We start from the raw sequence: 15,082 nt of genomic DNA on the forward strand, positions 1-15,082 counted from the left end.
CTCCATGAGATTACCTCGGAGCAATAAATTGTAGTTTTCCTAAATGACTTTTTCTTGTAATGGCAACACAGTCTGTCAATTTCTAAACTATTGCTTTGTCATTAATTCTAGAATCATAAGGGACTGACATTGCATATAACTTAACTGTTACTGTGACTTGGCATATTAAACTGCAGAATGAGAATCCTCTGAGGTTGATTGTTGTACAAGAAAAACAATGCCATTAAAAACTAACTTTGTGCGCTCCCTCTTGGGTGAGAAGTGAGAGAAGCTCTGTGAGATGATGGAGCAGAAAAAACAAGACTGTGGAGAAGACAAATGGCTGAATTGGGGAATGAGCCAATGAGATTAAGCAAAGTGACTGAAGTGATTTATCCTCTAACACAGCCAAAGACACTATTGTTATCATTCCAGCACATCTCCACAGAAACCATTCATGATAAATCTCCATGCTAACAACAAATCCCTCCATTTGGCCTGAGGGAGAGAAGAACCCCAAACAGGGCAGGACAACAACAATGACAGTTTTCTAAAGTGCGAAGTTGATGTGAAGTGTCTTTAAATTAAATTGTGATACAAAATATCCAGCAATTCAAGGCTCCACATCTACAAATGAGATGTCTGACTCATTTGATCTAGTGTTTGTTTGATGGTTATTTTTATTGTGGCTGACATGTCTAAGGTTCAAGTGATGACTCGGAGGAGTATTCCATCTTTAAAATGACAGTCTCGGTTCAACACACACACACATTTCAGTCAAAGTAATGTTGATGGGATTTCTTTAATCATTTCTTAATGCAAACCCGAAAGAGCATGAAGGTGACTTCAAAAGAGATGTGACTCGATATATCAAATGTTTACATCCAGTGTGGTTTGATATATACAGTGCCTTCGGAAAGTATTCAGACCACTTGACTTTTTCCATCTTGTTTAAGTAACAGCCATACTCTAAAATAGATTAAATTACATTTTTTTCCTCATCAATCTACACACAATACCACATAATGACAAAGTGAAAAGACATTTTCACTATCCGCCCTCCCAAACTGAGCAATCGGGGGAGAAGGGCCTTGGTCAGGGAGGTGACCAAGAACTCGATGGTCACTGACAGAGCTCCAGAGTTCCTTTCTAGAAGGACAACCATCTCTGCAGTACTCCACCAATTAGGCCTTTATAGTAGAATGTCCAGACGGAAGACACTCCTCAGTAAAAGGCACTTGACAGCCCGCTTGGAGTTTGCCAAATGGCACCTAAAGGACTCTCAGACCATGAGAAACAAGATTATCTGGTCTGATGAAACCAAGACTGAACTCCTTGGCCTGAATGCCAAGTGCCATGTCTGGAGGAAACCCAGCGCCATCCCTACGGTGAAGCATGGTGGTGGCGGCATCATGCTGTTGGGATGTTTTTCAGTGGCAGGGACTGGGATACTAGTCAGGATGTAGGGAAAGATGAAAGGAGCATAGTACAGAGAGATCCTTGATTGAAAACCTGCCGCAGAGCACTCAGGACCTCAGACTGGGGTGAGAGTTCAACTTCCAACAGCCAAGACAACGCAGGAGTGGCTTCGGGACAAGTCTCCGAATGTCCTCGAGTTCCCCAGCGTGAGCCCAGCTTGAACCCTATCAAACATCTCTGGAGAGACCTGAAAATAGCTGTACAGCGATGCACCCCATTCAACCTGACAGAGCTTGAGAGGATCTGCAGAAGAATGTGAGAAACTCCCCAAATACAGGTGTGCCAAGCATGTAGCGCCAAACGCAAGAAGACTCGAGGCTGTAATCGGTGCCAAAGGTTATTTAACATAGTACTGAGTAAAGGATCTGAATACTTATGTAATTGTGAGAGTTTATATTATCTTGAATAAATGTTCAAAAATGTCTAAAAACCTGTTTTTGCTTTGTCATTATGGGGTAATGTGTGTAGATTGATGGGGGGGGGATCCATTTCAGAATAAGGCTGTATCAATACAAAATGTGGAAAAGTCAAGGGGTCTGAATATTTCCAAATGCTCTGTTCAGTGCAGTGGAAAAGTTACTCTCCTTTCTGATTCTATGTTTTTGCATATTTATTTATACTGAATGTTAATCAGATCTTCAACCAAAACCTAATATTAGATAAAGGGAACCTAAGTTTACAAAAAAAGCATACTTATTTTATTTATTTAATTATCAAAAGTTAACATCCAATTCCCCTGTGTGAAAAAGTCATTGCCTTAAACTCAATAACTGGTTGTGCCACCTTTAACTGCAATGACTGCAGCCAAATGCTTCCTGTCGTTGTTGATCCGTCTCTCACATCGCTGTGGAGGGATTTTGGCCCACTCTTGAACGCAGAACTACTTGAACTCAGCCACATTTGTGGGTTTTCAAGCATGAACTGCTCATTTCAAATCCTGCCACAACATCTCAACTGGGAATAGGTCTGGACTTTGACTAGGCCATTCCAAAACTTGAAACTCGTTGCTTTTTAACCATTTTCATGTAGGGTTGATTGTGTGTTCTGGATCATTGTCTTGCTCAGCTGCTCTTCAGCTCACAGGATGAACTGACATTCTCATGAGAAATTCTCTGATAAAGAGCAGAAATCCTGGTTCCTTCAATTAAGACAAATTATCCAGGTCCTGAGGCAGCAAAGCATCCCCAAACCACCACACAACCGTGCTTGACCGTTGGAATAAGGGGTCCTATTATGCCTGGTGAAAACCAAAACACTGAATTCCAAAGTAAAAACCTTTTACCAACGGTCAAGCACGGTGGTGGAAGTGTGATGGTTTGGGGATGCTTTGCTGTCTCGGGACTTGGACGACTGCATGCCAGAGTGGGCCATAATTCCTCCACAGTGATGTGAGAGACTGATCAACAACTTCAGGAAGCATTTGGTTCCAGTCATTGCATCAAAAGGTGGCACAACAAGTTACTGAGTATAAGGGGGCAATTATTTTTCACACGGGGGAATAAATTGCATAACTGTTCATTAAATAAGTTTTTTTTTTTTTTGTAAACTCAGGTTCCCTTTATCTAATATTAGGTTTTGGTTGAATATCTGATCATTCAATAAAAAATATGCAAAAAATAGAGAAAATCAGAAAGGTGGCAAATACTTTTTCACGGGACTGTAGCTTTGTCCTGTACAATGGACAGCATTATCTACATCTTGCTCAGAACACAAGTGTTAGATCATGCCTCTCCCTAAACAGAAGGAAGCAGATTGTTCAGTCAACTTTCCTGCCAGTTCTTGACTATTGTGACATCATTTTTTGGAATGCAGCAGCCACTACTCTTTAACCATTGGATGGTGTCTGCCATATCGCCCTTCACTGTATCACAGGTGACAGTTTTTATACGCATCACCACATCCTGTATCAAAAATTGGACTGGTCCTCGTTAAAGTCCCGTAGATCACTTCATTTCTCTCTTTTTGTTTAGCTTTACTACACAGGCTTACGTCCGACCTCACCCGTTCACATGGATGGTGAACTCTCAAGGTTCCACTAGTATGTAACGATCTAGGAAAATCCGTCTTCAGTTTTAGTGCCCCGCATTTTTCAATAGCCTACAAAACTCCCTACATCTTGACTCTGGTGCCTCTAGGGCAGTTGAGGACTTAAATGTTGAATGAATTTTATGAGAATTGCAACTTTTTGGATTAAATGTAAATAATTGCATTTTTTGGTGTTTGAAGCTGTAGTGTTGATTCTGTAACTTGTAGTTTATTACATCTTTTTATTGGTCAGCTTGAATTTGTTGTGTTGCTGTCCTCAAGGGACAATTGTAAATGAGACCCTGGTCTCAACGGGTTCCTCTGAATAAATAAAAGTTAAATAAAAACCTTCAAAAGAGAGTGAACTGAACACTAAATTAACAAAACATCAAGCACTGCTTTGGTGCCATCAAACTGCATATACATATATAAGGTATCAATGGTGAAACATAAGAGGAATTTGAATAATTCATTGAGATTAGAGGTCGACCGATTAATCGGAATGGCCGATTTCGAGATTTCGATTTCAAAACAATCGGAAATCGGTATAGGAACGGTGGGTTAACTGCCTCGTTCAGGGGCAGAACGACAGATTTTCACCTTGTCAGCTCGGGGGATCCAATCTTGCAACCTTACAGTTAACTAGTCCTACGCAATAGACTGCCTGTTACGCGAATGCAGTAAGCCAAGGTAAGTGGCTAGCTAGCATTAAACTTATCTTACAAAAAACAATCAATGATAATCACTAGTTAACTACATATGGTTGATGCTATTACTAGATATTGTCTAACGTTGCATATAATCTGACTGAGCATACAAGCATACAAGTATCTAAGTATCTGACTGAGCGGTGGTAGGCAGAAGCAGGCGCGTAAACATTCATTCAAACAGCACTTTCGTGCGTTTTGCCAGCAGCCCTTTGTTGTGCGTCAAGCATTGTGCTGTTTATGACTTCAAGCCTATCAACTCCCGAGATGAGGCTGGTGTAACCAAAGTGAAATGGCTAGCTAGTGAGCGCTAATAGCGCTTCAAAGGTCACTCGCTCTGAGCCTTCTAGTAGTTGTTCCCCTTGCTCTGTATGGGTAACACTGCGTCGATGGTGGCTGTTGTCGTTGTGTTGCTGGTTCGAGCCCAGGGAGGAGCGAGGAGAGGGACGGAAGCTATACTGTTACACTGGCAATACTAAAGTGCCTATAAGAACATCCAATAGTCTAAGGTTAATGAAATAAAAATGGTATAGAGGGAAATAGTCCTATAATTCCTATAATAACTACAACCTAAAGTCCATGGAGAATAAGAACACCTCTTCCCAGCTGCCCACTAAACTGAAGATAGGAAACACTGTCACAACCGATAAATCCACTATAATTGAGAATTTCAATAAGCATTTTTCTGCTGCTGGCCATGCTTTCCACCTGGCTACCCCTACCCTGGTCAACAGCACTGCACCCCCACAGCAACTCGCCCAAGCCGTCCCCATTTCTGCTTCTCCCAAATCCAGTCAGCTGATGTTCTGAAAGAGCTGCAAAATCTGGACCCCTACAAATCAGCCAGGCTAGACAATCTGGGCCCTTTCTTTCTAAAATTACCTGCCAAAATTGTTGCAACCCCTATTACTAGCCTGTTCAACCTCTCTTTGGTGTCGTCTGAGATTCCCAAATATTGGAAAGCAGCTGCGGTCATCCCCCTCTTCAAAGGGGGGGACACTCTTGACCCAAACTGCTACAGACCTATATCTATCCTACCCTGCCTTTCTAAGGTCTTCGAAAGCCAAGTCAACAAGCAGATTACCGATCATTTCGAATCTCACCATACCCTACAGAGCTGGTCATGGGTACACCTCAGCCACGCTCCAGGTCATAAACGATATCTTAACCGCCATCGATAAGAGACAATACTGTGCAGCCGTATTCATTGATCTGGCCAAGGCTTTCGACTCTGTCAATCACCACATCATCACCGGCAGATTCAACAGCCTTGGTTTCTCAAATGATTGCCTCGCCTGGTTTCACCAACTACTTCTCTGATAGAGTTCAGTGTGTCAAATCGGAGGGTGTGCTGTCCGGACCTCTGGCAGTCTCTTTGGGGGTGCCACAGGGTTCAATTCTTGGACCGACTCTCTTCTCTGTGTACATCAACGATGTCGCTCTCGCTGCTGGTGAGTCTCTGATCCACCTCTACGCAGACGAAACCATTCTGTATACTTCTGGCCCTTCTTTGGACACTGTTAACAACCCTCCAGGCAAGGTTCAATGCCATACAACTCTCCTTCCGTGGCCTCCAATTGCTCTTAAATACAAGTAAAACTAAATGCATGCTCTTCAACCGGTCGATGCCTGCACCTACCCGCCTGTCCAACATCACTACTCTGGACGGCTCTGACTTAGAATAGATGGACAACTACAAATACCTAGGTGTCTGGTTAGACTGTAAACTCTCCTTCCAGACCCACATCAAACATCTCCAATCCAAAGTAAAATCTAGAATTGCCTTCCTATTTCGCAAAACAAAGCATCCTTCACTCATGCTGCAAAACATACCCTGACAAAACTGACCATCCTACCAATCCTTGACTTCGGCGATATCATTTACAAAATAGCCTCCAATACCCTACTCAACAAATTGGATGCAGTCTATCACAGTGCCATCCGTTTTGTCACCAAAGCCCCATATACTACCCACCATTGCGACCTGTATGCTCTCATTGGCTGGCCCTCGCTTCATACTCGTCGCCAAACCCACTGTCTCCATGTCATTTACAAGACCCTGCTAGGTAAAGTCCCCCCTTATCTCAGCTCGCTGGTCACCATAGCATCACCCAACTGTAGCACGCGCTCCAGCAGGTATATCTCTCTGGTCACCCCCAAAACCAATTCTTTCTGCCAATGACTGGAACGAACTACAAAAATCTCTGAAACTGGAAACACTTATCTCCCTCACTAGCTTTAAGCACCAGCTGTCAGAGCAGCTCACAGATTACTGCACCTGTACATAGCCCACCTATAATTTAGCCCAAACAACTACCTCTTTCCCTACTGTATTTATTTTACTCCTTTGCACATTCTACTGCAAATCTACCATTCTAGTGTTTTACTTGCTATATTGTATTTAATTTGCCACCATGGCTTTTTTTTGCCTTTACCTCCCTTATCTCACCTCATTTGCTCACATCGTATATAGACTTGTTTCTACTGTATTATTGACTGTATGATGGTTTTACTCCATGTGTAACTCTGTGTCGTTGTATGTGTCGAACTGCTTTGCTTTATCTTGGCCAGGTCGCAATTGTAAATGAGAACTTCTCAACTTGCCTACCTGGTTAAATAAAGGTGAAAAAAAATATATATATATATATATTTATATATAGTTGTAATTGTCATTATTACAAATAAATAAATAATATAATTAATCATTAATCGGTATCAGCTTTTTTGGTCCGCCAATAATCGGCATCGGCGTTGAAAAATCATTATTGGTCAACCTCTAATTGAGATAATGCAATTTTTTGTTCACCATCGGTAATACGAGTTTGCGATTCCGCAGATCAGAGTAATCCAAAACTCAGATTTTTAAAAACAACAAAGTATTACATTAATAAGAATGCTGAATGTTTTATTCCCGCTCATCCCTCCATTTCGTTTTCGAGCAACAAGGTATGGAATATCAAAGCCCCAAACAGGGTCCCATCCATCCAGACACTCGTTCATCATGGCGAGTTTGTGTGTGCGTGTTCCTGACACTCGTTTATCACACCATGCTCAATCCCTCCTACCTGTCAGTCACAAGACGAACAAAAGGGCCTTCAGAGGATCAGAGAGAAAGAGAGGGGCCAGACCGATTGGGAGAGGCATAAGAGAGAGGAGAAAAGATGTATGGAGAAAAAAGAAGAGGAGGAAGAGGTGTATAGAGACAGAAATAGGAATAGAAGAGAATCGAGGATGGAGAGAGGATGACAGAGAGGGGAAGGACATAATGGGTCTCTGTCATCAATGAATTTGAATGAAGGTAGCCCGCCTGTCGAATAATACATGCATTTGATACAAAAGAGGCCTGTTCCTCCTCTCCACTGAAGGCAAGAAGCCTCATTATTCAAACACTGGCACAGATAAAAGCTTTTAATACTTTTAAGGCCGCTTTCCCACCCCCACTCAATCTCATTCCGTCGCTCCCTCTTTCATTCTGCAAAAACACAGACAAACATCTCTTCAACCCAGCTGCCACTAACATACACTACCATTTTGGGGTCACTTAGAAATGTCCTCGTTTTTGAAAGAAAAGCATCTTTTTTGTCCATTAAAATAACATCATATTGATCAGAAATACAGTATAGACATTGTTAATGTTGTAAATGACTATTGGAGCTCGAAACGGCCAATTATTTATGGAATATCTACATAGGTGTACAGAGGCCCATTATCAGCAACAATCACTCCTGTGTTCCAATGGCACGATGTGTTATCTAATCCAAGTTTACCATTTTAAAAGGCTAATTGATCATTAGAAAACCCTTTTGCAATTATGTTAGCACAGCTGAAAACTGTTGTTCTGAATAAAGAAGCAATAAAACTGGCCGCCTTTAGACTAGTTGAGTATCTGAAGCATCAGCATTTGGTTCGATTACAGGCTCAAATTGGCCAGAAATAAATAACTTTCTTCTGAAACTCATCAGTCTATTCTTGTTCTGAGAAATGAAGTCTATTCCATGCGAGAAATTGCCAAGAATCTGAAGATCTCGTACACACTGCTGTGTACTACTCCCTTCACAGAACAGCGCAAACTGGCTCTAACCAGAGTAGAAAGAGAAGTGAGAGGCCCCGGTGTACTACTGAGCAAGAGGACAAGTACATTAGTGTGTCTAGTTTGAGAAACAGATGCCTCAAGTCCTCAACTGGCAGCTTCATTACGTAGTACCCAGAAAACACCCGTCTCAATGTCAACAGTGAAGAGGCGACTCCGGGATGCTGGCCTTCTATGCAGAGTTGCAAAGAAAAAGCAATATCTCAGATTGGCCAACAAAAAGAAAAGATTAAGATGGGCAAAAGAACACAGACACTGAACAGAGGAACTCTGCCTAGAAGGCCAGCATCCCGGGGTCGCCTCTTCACTGTTGACGTTGAGACTGGGGTTTTGCAAGTATGTAGATATTCCATTTTATTTTTTTAAATCAGCCGTTTCCAGTTACAATAGTCATTTACAACATTAACAATGTCTATACCATATTTCTGATCAATTTGATGTTATTTTAATGGACAAAAAAAAAGCTTTTCTTTAAAAAAACAAGGACATTTCTAAGTGACCCCAAACTTTTGAACGGTAGTGTATGTATTCAATCACGCCCATCAGCCCGCCCACCCACCTGCCTGCCTGCGAGTAAAAGAGAAAAAAAAGAACCATGCTGGAATAAGCTATTCGTCACTGAGAATTTAAGTTTCCGGTGCTTCAATTACCTGTCACACCGTCAAAGAATTATCCACAAATGCTTATTTGAAAAAGCAAATTTGAGATTGTTGAATGCCAAAGTCATTTAGTCTTAAAATTAAGGTGCCACAAAAACACCCATCACACAGTCAGCACTTTATAGGCTTGATGGAAATGGTGCCACGGATAAAGTAAAGAATAAATCCATTTCACTCTAAGTAACCAAAACACTACATTTCCTGTATGCCATTTATTCCTTCATTCCATTCAATCATCCTGACATACAGGCATTTTACAGGTACTGATATTCCCTCCCTATTCTAACATTTACGCCATTAAGATGATTCTTGTAGACAATCCAGGAGTGATTAGGTGTGTCGTGTGCCAGCAATGGCTCTGGGATTAGGACTATAAGCCATCAGTCTGTTCTGACACCCATTATAACACAAATGTTATTGAACTACTCTGGAGGAGCTGGAACTTAAGATGTAATGAATAACGTTGAAAAATCTCGGTAACATTACCGAAAGCCTCCTCCCTAAATTTGTTTTATTCACTGCTTTAGCACTCTGCCGACCTGGATGTCCTAGCCGTGTCTGAATACTGGTTTATGAAGGCCACGAAAAATCCTGAAATTTCCATCCCCTAACTATAACATTTTCTGACAAGATAGAACTGCCAACGGGTGCGGAGTTGCAATCTACTGCAGAGATAGCCTGCAGAGTTCTGTCATACTATCCAGGTCTGTACCCAAATAATTCGAGTTTACACTTCTAAAAATCCACCTTTCCAGAAACAAGTCTCTCACCGTTGCCGCTTGTTATAGACCCCCAGACGTGTCCTGGACACCACATGTGAATTGATTGCCCCCCCATCTATCGTCAGAGTTTGTGCTGTTAGGTGACATGCTTAACACCCCGGCCATCCAACAAACTAAACTAGATGCCCTCAATCTCACACAAATTATCAAGGAGCCTACAAAGTACAACCCTAAATCCGTAACCATCTTAAATATCATCCTGACCAACTTGCCCTCTAAATACACCTCTGCTGTTTTCAACCCGGATCTCAGTGATCACGGCCTCATTGTCTGCATGCGTAATGGGTCAGCGGTCAAACGACCACTCCTCATCACTATCAAATGCTCACTAAAACACTTCAGCGAGCAGGCCTTTCTAATCGACCTGGCCCAGGTATCCTGGAAGGATATTGACCCCGTCCTGTCAGTAGAGGATGTCTGGTTGCTCTTTAAAAGTGCTTTACTCACAATCTTAAATAAGCATGCACCATTCACAAAAAGTAAAACTAAGAACAGATATAGCCCTTGGTTCACCCCAGACTTGACTGCCCTTGACCAGCACAAAAACATCCTGTGGCGTTCTGCATAAGCACCGAATAGCCACCTCGATATGCAACTTTTCAGGGAAGTCAGGAACCAATATACACAGGCAGTTAGGAAAGCAAAGGATAGCTTTTTCAAACAGAAATTTGCATCAAGTAGCACTAATTCTAAAAAGTTTTGGAACACTAAAGTCCATGGAGAATAACAGTACCTCCTCCCAGCTGCCCACTGCACTGAGGCTAGGAAACACTGTCACCACCAATAAATCTACGATAATCGATCATTTCAAAAAGCATTTTTCTACGGCTGGCCATGCTTTCCACTTGGCTACCCCTACCCAGCCAACAGCTCAGCACCCCCTGCAGCAACTTGCCCAAGCCTCCCCATTCACCCAAATCCAGACAGTTGATGTAATGAAAGAGCTGCAAAATCTGGATCCCTACAAATCAGCTGGGCTAGACAATCTGGAACCTCTCTTTCTAAATTATCTGCCGAAATTGTTGCAACCCCAATTACTAGCCTGTTCACCCTCTCTTTCGTATCATCTGAGAAACCCTAAGATTGGAAAGATGCCGCGGCCATCTCCCTCTTCAAACGGGGAGACACTCTAGACCCAAACTGTTACAGACTATCTATCCTTCCTTAAAGTCTTCGAAAGTCAAGTTAATTAACAAACAAATCATCAACCATTTCGAATCCCACCGAACCTTCTCCACTATGCAATCTGATTTCCAAGCTGGTATGGGTGCACCCCAGCCACACTCAAGGTCCTAAATGATACCATAACCGCCATGGATAAAAGACAGTACTGTGAAGCCGTCTTCATCGACCTGGCCAAGGCTTTTGACTCTGTCAATCACCGCATTCTTATCGGCAGACTCAACCACCTTGGTTTCTCAAATTACTGCATCGCCTGGATCACCAACTACTTCTCAGACAGAGTTCAGTGTGTCAAATCGGAGGGCCTGTTGTCCGGACCTCTGGCAATCTCTATGGGGGTGCCACAGGGGTCAATTCTCGGGCCGACTCTTTTCTCTGTATAAATCAATGATGTCACTCTTGCTGCTGGTAATTTTCTGATCCACCTCTACGCAGAGGACACCATTCTGTATACATCTGGCCCTTCTTTGGACACTGTGCTAACAAACCGCCAAACGAGCTTCAATGCCATACAACACTCCTTCTGTGGCCTCCAACTCCTTTTAAATGCAAGTAAAACTAAATGCATGCTCTTCAACCGATTGCTGCCCGACTAGCATCACTACTCTGGATGGTTCTGACTTAGAATATGTGGACAACTACAAACACCTAGGTGTCTGGTTAGACTGTAAACTCTCCTTCCAGACTCACATTAAGCATCTCCAATCCAAAATTAAATCTAGAATCGGCTTCCTATTTCGCAACAAAGCCTCCTTCACTCATGTTGCCAAACATACCCTCATAAAACTGACTACCCTTCCGATCCTCGACAATGTCATTTACAAGATAGACTACATCCAGTTTGCTGAGTAGAGTGTTGGAGGCTATCACAGTGCCATCCGTTTTGTTACCAAAGCCCCATATACTACCCACCCCTGCGACCAGTATGCTCTCGTTGGCTGGCCCTCATCACATAAGCCCCACCTGATCTCAGCTCACTGGTCACCATAGCAACACCCACCCGTAGCACGCACTCCAGCAGGTATATTTCACTGGTCATCCCCAAAGCCAACACTTCCTTTGGCCGCCTTTCCTTCCAATTCTCTGCTGCCAATGACTGGAACGAATTGCAAAACTCACTGAAGCTGGAGACTTATATCTCCCTGTCTAACTTTAAGCATCAGCTGTCAGAGCAGCTTACCAATCACTGTACCTGTACACAGCCAATCTGTAAATAGCACACCCAACTACCTCATCCCCATATTGTTATTTATCCTCTTGCTCTTTCGCACCCCAGTATCTCTACTTGCACATCATCATCTGCACATCTGTCACTCCAGTGTTAATGCTAAATTGTAATTATGTCGGCTCTATGGCCTATTTATTGCCTCACCTCCCTACTCTTTTACATTTGCACACACGGTGCATAGATTTATCTTTTGTGTTATTGGCTGTACGTTTGTTTATTCCATGTGTAACTCTGTGTTGTTGTTTTTGTCACACTGCTTTGCTTTATCTTGGTCAGGTCGCAGTTGTAAATGAGAACTTGTCCTTAACTGGCCTACCTGCTTAAATAAAGGTGCCATAACGTTTGTTTTTAATTCCCAGGTGGAAGATTCCCAGAATCAAGACATAATAAACAGCAAATACGGAATCATTCATCCAGGATCTCTGAAAAACCTGGGAATTTGGGGAATATAACTTAAACTTCGTTCTGAATAAGGAGATAGCCAGTCAAGAAACCCAGGGATGGACTATTAAGCCTGACATGGAAGGTTATGAGCACATGGAAAAGTGCCATAATAAAAGTATCTAATGCACTCATGAGGGACCTGGAGAGGAGCTGTATAAATAATAAATCCAATCCGTTATTAATATTATGTGAAACCACAGGGGTCTTATATAAGACTGTGTGATATAAACCAATAAAGCAGCCTTCATTGGTTGAATTACATATTATAAAACAGTTTGTTCGGATCCTGGATGATGATTGGCTGATAGCAGGGAGTTATACACCTCAATCCCCAGGTAAAGCCTGTTCATTATCAATCCAGTGTCCCACAGCCTAGCCAGGCAATTCATATAGTTAATCTTTCCAGGAAAAAAGTACGTAGACATTATTTCCCCATTGCTATGTTCCAGCTATTTCAGCACCACAGAGGGAGTCTCTGCAACTGGGGCCTGCCAAAGATCATCTACAACATTGTCAAGATAGTTGAGTGGCAGCTCTACCAATGGAAATATAAGTCCTCAATGATATGAGGCATGCGAGAACAGGCAGGACCATTCTAGCAAATGAGAGGGCAGATACGCATGTGCACCGCAGTCGTTTTTTATCAAAGTTCCCAGAATGCCACGTGCATACCCTTATATCAGTACGTTTGTAACAGCCTAAAGATTACAAAAATTCAATTCGATCAAATAAGCCTCACGTAATTCGACACTCTCATAGACCACCATACAAAAAAAGAGCTTCTCACATGGACAGATTTTGGGTGCCTCTTCCTCTCTGGCCGCGCCTAGCTCCACACCAGAGCTCTTAATGAGTGATATACTGTGGAAAGGACTGTGAGCAACAGATAAATATTTGTCAGGAAGAAAAAATCCCACTTAGGATTTCTATTGTTCCCATTAACCTTTTGCCTAGCATTTGGTTTGGAACAGTTGAACTTTGTCTAAACCTTGCTGCCTGCCTATCCGACCTGTGCAACAATGTTGCATTTTATTTTTGCGATCTCGACCGTGCGATAGTGAAGAATGAATGTGATGAGACTGACAGCTTCTCTGAGCCAGGGAAATTATATTTATCAGGATCACTATATTGGATATTTCCCCCAAAAAAGGCAATAGAAAAGGGTGAAAATGCATAGTTTACTGTCATTCCAGCTCCTTGATGTGATTGTGTTAGTTGGCTAGCTAGCAAAGGAGAAGTAGCTAGCTTGCTTGGCAGCCTTTTTTTTGCTTAGAATGTCCATGCCAATAGAATGGAAAACCAGCCAGTTTGGCTAGCAACTTCAGAATATCAGAACTAATATCAGAATATCTGAACTTTTGACTGGACTATATCCTATGGTGGAAGGATGAAAAAAATGTACTCAAATAATGTTGATCGAAAACATGTCATTAACCTTATATATATATATATATATATATATATATATATATATATATATATATATATATATATATATATATATGCAACAGTTTTATCTGAGCAATAAGGCCTTAGACCCAGGAATTTTCATGAATAACACCCTCTTAAGAGCTGTTTCCTCGGCCCTTCGCTTCACTTCAGTAGAGTCCATTAACTTCTTGCGTCGAGCCATCCCGGATCCGGAATCGTGAATACAGCCTCAAGCTCATTACCATAACGCAACGTTAACTATTCATGAAAATCGCAAATGAAATGAAATTAATATGCTAGCTCTCAAGCTTAGCCTTTTGTTAACAACACTGTCATCTCAGATTTTCAAAATATGCTTCTCAACCATAGCAAAACAAGCATTTGTGTAACAGCTACCGCAGCTAGCGTAGCATTTAGCATTAGCATTAGCAGGCAACATTTTCACAAAAACCAGAAAATCATTCAAATAAAATAATTACCTTTGAAGAACTTCAGATGTTTTCAATGAGGAGACTCTCAGTTAGATAGCAAATGCTCAGTTTTTCCTGAAAGATTATTTGTTTAGGAGAAATCGCTCCGTTTGGTGCATCACGTTTAGCTACGAAAAAAACCTGTATCCAGGAGTGTAATTATCCCCGCAGCTCATTAGCATAACACAACGTTAACTATTCATGAAAATCGCAAATGAAATGAAATTAATATGCTAGCTCTCAAGCTTAGCCTTTTGTTTACAACACTGTCATGTCAGATTTTCAAAATATGCTTCTCAACCATTGCAAAATAAGCATTTGTGTAACAGCTAGCGCGGCTAGCGTGGCATTTAGCGTTAGCATCAGCAGACAACATTTTCACAAAAAAACAGAAAATCATTCAAATAAAATCATTACCTTTGAAGAACTTCAGATGTTTTCAATGAGGAGACTCTCAGATAGCAAATGCTCAGTTTTTCCTGAAAGATTATTTGTTTAGGAGAAATTGCTCCGTTTGGTGCGTCACGTTTGGCTACCAAAAAAAAACGAAAATTCAGTCTTCAAAACGCCGAACTTTTTCCCAAATTAACTCCATAATATCGACTG

General features: G+C 41.8%; 1 protein-coding gene across 1 annotated transcript in view; it reads right to left on the minus strand.

Annotated features, from left to right (window-relative positions):
* The window catches only part of ipo11 (importin 11), a 239,190-nt gene that overhangs the window by 177,813 nt on the left and 46,295 nt on the right, over positions 1-15,082 (minus strand). The gene's annotated exons all lie outside the window — the stretch shown is intronic.

This window comes from Oncorhynchus tshawytscha, linkage group LG04, assembly GCF_018296145.1.
Source record: "Oncorhynchus tshawytscha isolate Ot180627B linkage group LG04, Otsh_v2.0, whole genome shotgun sequence".
Classification (NCBI taxonomy): Eukaryota; Metazoa; Chordata; class Actinopteri; order Salmoniformes; family Salmonidae; genus Oncorhynchus; species Oncorhynchus tshawytscha.